Source organism: Brassica oleracea, chromosome C9, assembly GCF_000695525.1.
Source record: "Brassica oleracea var. oleracea cultivar TO1000 chromosome C9, BOL, whole genome shotgun sequence".
NCBI lineage: Eukaryota > Viridiplantae > Streptophyta > Magnoliopsida > Brassicales > Brassicaceae > Brassica > Brassica oleracea.
Window position 1 is genome coordinate 21,161,808 of NC_027756.1, and position 4,498 is coordinate 21,166,305.

General features: G+C 37.2%; 1 pseudogene; it reads left to right on the forward strand.

The window, feature by feature from the left end:
• Positions 1-1,679: 1,679 nt before the first annotated feature.
• LOC106315817 lies at positions 1,680-3,460 on the forward strand (annotated as a pseudogene).
• Positions 3,461-4,498: the final 1,038 nt, after the last annotated feature.

Consider the following 4,498-nt stretch of genomic DNA (forward strand, 5'->3'; position numbering starts at 1 on the left):
GATCATGCCAGACTTGAGAAAGATCATGCCAGACTTGAGAAAGATCATGCCAGACTTGAGAAAGATCATGTCAGACTTGACTTGGATCATGAGGTTTCACAAAATGATCGAGACTTCTCTCTTTTTGCTTGATTGGCTCGTACTGCATGTACCAACGACCGTGCTAATGATCTCTCTACCTTGTTCGATCCGATCATGGACTTTTCCTTTGGAAATTTCTCTAAGGCAAGGATCCTTAAGCTATCAGAAGACTTGGGCTTTGTTGGAACGCAACTTGTCCGATCAGAACGTCCCGCGGCCCTTGCTGATCGTCCCGCCTATGTGCTGATCCTTACTGCTTTGGACTTAGCCGGTTCGGATGCATCTGGACAGAAGCCGAACGGTCACTTTGATTAGCTTTCTCTCTTTATTTCCGTGTATTGACTAGATCTAGATCTAGATCTAGTTTTCTATTTAATTCCAAGATCTACAAAACTCTATAAGTATGAAACTCTTTCATTTTAATAAATCAGAAATCGATTATGTCTAAAGCTTTTGAGTTAAACTCTTTGTTCTTCGTTTAGAACTTGTTCTTAGTTTCTTGGTGAGTCATATCCAAGTAAACACTTCCTCAAATCGTTGGTCTTGTGAGTCATATCAAGCAACGACGAGAGATCCTTCACTTGGTGGTCTTGTGAGTCATATCAAGCACCATTTGGAGTCGGGAATATCGAAGGCCTTTCCGCAACCTTCGTGCGACCCTTCAATCCATTCAGTTCTCCATTCGGAGTTCATATCCAAATCTGATCCATTCGAGTGAGCCGATCTTAGGGTCCTTCATAGATGAACCTAGTTCTACATTCATTTGATGTCACAAAAGGTAAGGAAGACCATTAGAAGAATTCAATCAAACTGAATACAAACAATTTGACCAAAATATTATGTTGATAACTATTGAACGACGTTAGTAATCTCTTGAAGAGTCGTCATTTATATTCTTTACATTTTTATATATAAAATAGGCTTTGCTTCTCTTCCAGGGGGTCCACTTCAGCTGCCATCGCATAAATTCGAATTCCCTGGAGTCGACACATGTCTTCATTAATCAAAACGCTGCGCACCTTTTGTTTCCGTACGGGCTTTTTTTTTTTTGTTTCGGTAGAGTTGGGCTTCGATCCGATCCTTGCTTCTAACCCTAATACATCCGGAATCTGAGAAACGAAGAAGGTCGTCTCTCCTCTTCCTGCGACGGCGACCGATGCCTTCTGCGATTCTTCTCACCATTTTGAACGGCCTGCGTAAAGGCTTCGTGATTAATCACATTGATTCACTCGCCCACTACGTCGTCATCAATGCTTCGTTTTGATCAGATAAACGGTGATTTCTGTATAAATAGATGTGTAAGTAGTCCTCTCCTTGATCTCATCTTATCTAAGTAACGCTTATATCTCATACGTTTTGCTCTTTATACACGTTAGAACGAGGATTTTGTGTCTCTGAGTCAATAATCTCTTTCAATTTTCTGTGTTTGATCCTTGAAAATTTTCTACGCTTCTCAGATCTTCAGCTTTCTTTATTATGGTCACTTATTCATCGAAGATGTACACTTCCTTAAGCTTAATTTTCCACTGTGTGTAGATTTATAACTCTTAAAGAGATAATATAAACAAGTTATTGTGTTATTATTTATCTGTAATGCCTTCTGAATTGTTGTTTACACAGATTGCATCACTACCAAAGAGCTGGGAACAGTTATGCGTTCTCTAGGACAAAACCCAATAGAGGCTGAGCTCCAGGACATCCTAAGAGATGCAACTGATTCTCTTATACAGAGGCTGATGCGGGGCTGATTCTCCTCCTTCTCCTTTGCCGCAAAGTCCATCTCTTTCAATCGCCGTGTCACTATCTCCCATGTTTTCTCCGCCTCGATCGACAACGGCGGCTCTGATAACAACAACAATAACAACAGAGGAAGCGGTGGTGGTGGCGGCTACGACGGAGGTAAGAACGACGGAGATGGTGGAGAGGATAGGGATAGGAACATGAGCGAGGTGATGATGTTATTGGCTGAGTTGGGGACAGAGTTGGAGAGTCTTCCAAACGATCTAGCAGCTGCCATTGAGTCTGGTCGGATTACTTAATTGTTTATCACCCGGTTCCTTGAGCTTCAGAGATCAGTTGTGATGAGGTGGCTGATGCAGTTCGCTGGGTTTAGGGAAAGGCTTTTGGCTGATGATCTCTTCTTGGCTAAACTCGCCATGGAATGTGGTGTTGGTTTCTTCACTCAGGTGTCTGCCTTTTCTTTCTTATCCACTTCATTAGAAAGTTTGGAATATTTTCGCTATTTCTTAGCGTTTCTAGAGAAGTTCATTGAGAAAGTATTTGAATGGTTCAGGCCAATGTAATCAGTTAGAATTGTGGTCTTATTTTAGCTAATATGTATTGTTTTTTTTTTTTTTTGTGTTTACAGACTGCTGCTGAGTATGAACGGCGTAGAGAAAACTTCTTCAATAAACTTGAAGTTGTCTTTGCCGATGTGGTAATCATTCTTCTCTGCCTCTTTTTTTACTGGTGTTGCTTCAGCTGGTCCATGTCTGATCGCAGGAATGATCTAAATCTTACTATTAGGAATTGTGCTATTGTTAGAAGGCAGAGAAGGTTGAAAAAAAATTGATCTTTTATATGACCCATTCAGATAGACGAGGTTGGGTAATTTGTGGTTGTGACTTGTGTGTGATGGGGTCTTCAATTTTTCACCGTTAGTTTTTTGCATGAATAGTCTATGGCCAAGTAGTTGGTTGTTTCTTTAAATTATTGAAGTTTTGATTCGAACATTATATTCTATAGATCGAGAGGCCACTGAATCTTTTGTTATTTTCTCTTATTGTAATAGATAATTGTAGTTATAACGTCTTTAAAGGATGCAGTCCACGCTGATGAGGTAAAAAGTATGGAGAACAGAACACGACCAGGATGTCCTGAGGATATGATCAACGAGTATTTGTGTCATTCACACTATTCTGAGCTCTAGGACATGATCAACGAGGTTGACGCTGATGGAAACGGAACCATCGACTTTCCCGAGTTCCTGATCCTTATGGCTAAGAAGACGAAGGACACTGACTCAGAGGAAGAGCTAAAGAAGCATTCAGGGTTTTCGAGAAAGACTAGAACGGTTTCATCTCCGCTGCTGAACTACGCCATGTGATGACCAATCTCAGTGAGAAGCTGACTGATGAGGAAGTCGAAGAGATGGTCCGTGAGGCTGATGTTGATGGAGATGGTCAGAAAAACTATGAAGAGTTTGTCAAGATTATGATGGCTAAGTGATGGATGATGATGATGACCTTTTTCTGATGCCTCTTAAGACGTTTGCATGATTTGTTTAGATATTGGCTAAATAGACAGAGATTTGAGGAAGGTAGCGTACGCAAGTGTTTTTCTACCGTCCGTTCCATTATTCTATTCATGTACGATTACTTCCAAGCCACTTATGAAAATACGTCCAATCAAGATATTAGTTTTCGTACGACAAGGTGGCCATGGATTTTTTTTGTTTTATTTTTGGGTACAAAGTGCTTTTGACAATTGACAAAAGAAAAAAAAAAGATTCGTATAAATTGGAGTTTTATACTCTATATTGGCACTGTAGCATCTGAGGATGAGATAGAAAATGAAAAAAATTAACTTCATCTCATGAAAAGTTTTCATTAGGATTAAGGGTTGGTCCACACTTCTTGAAATTTTTTATGTATTTAATTTAACATTTGTTTTTGTTTAAAATGATTTAGTTATGTATTTAGTGTGAACCTTTATTTTCGTTTTATTTTCTTTTCTTTTGGTTAAAATTATTTGATGTTAAAATATTCGACTTCACTCTCATTGTGATAAATAAATTTCATTATTAGATGGTTTAGATTATTTCAATGGAGATTTGTTACATTTATCTTTCATTATATATGTTTAGTAATTTTCGTTTATATTCTTAATGTCGAATGCTTCTTATGTTATAATCATTTAAGCCCATTAAGATTTTAATTTAATAAATATTTTAGTGTTAAAATTTTATTTTAAAATGCTTATTTATTTTAAATGTCATAATACATAATTTAATCAATACGCATTTTAGAAAAGAATATTTTAAACACTTTAAAATAATAAAAATGAAAACAATATAAATCAAACACTAAGAGATTAAAACAACAACAACACTAAGAATTCAGTTTTAGTATTTATACAATTTATATTTTATGTAAATAACACAAACATATTTAAACCCAACTTAACAAAATTAAAATCTATATATATATAAAGATGTTGGTGACCCTCATGTGATGCCACGTGAAAAGTCGTGCATCCTAGAAGCGACACCTGTCCCCTTTCACAAAAACGATGCGTTTCATTTATTTTTGTTTATGTTCCGTCTGGGTTTTCGTTTTTTCTGTTGTCATTATTTTAGTTTATAAAGTCCAGTCTACTAAGAATTAACTCCAAATGTATATTCGAGACTTATACATAT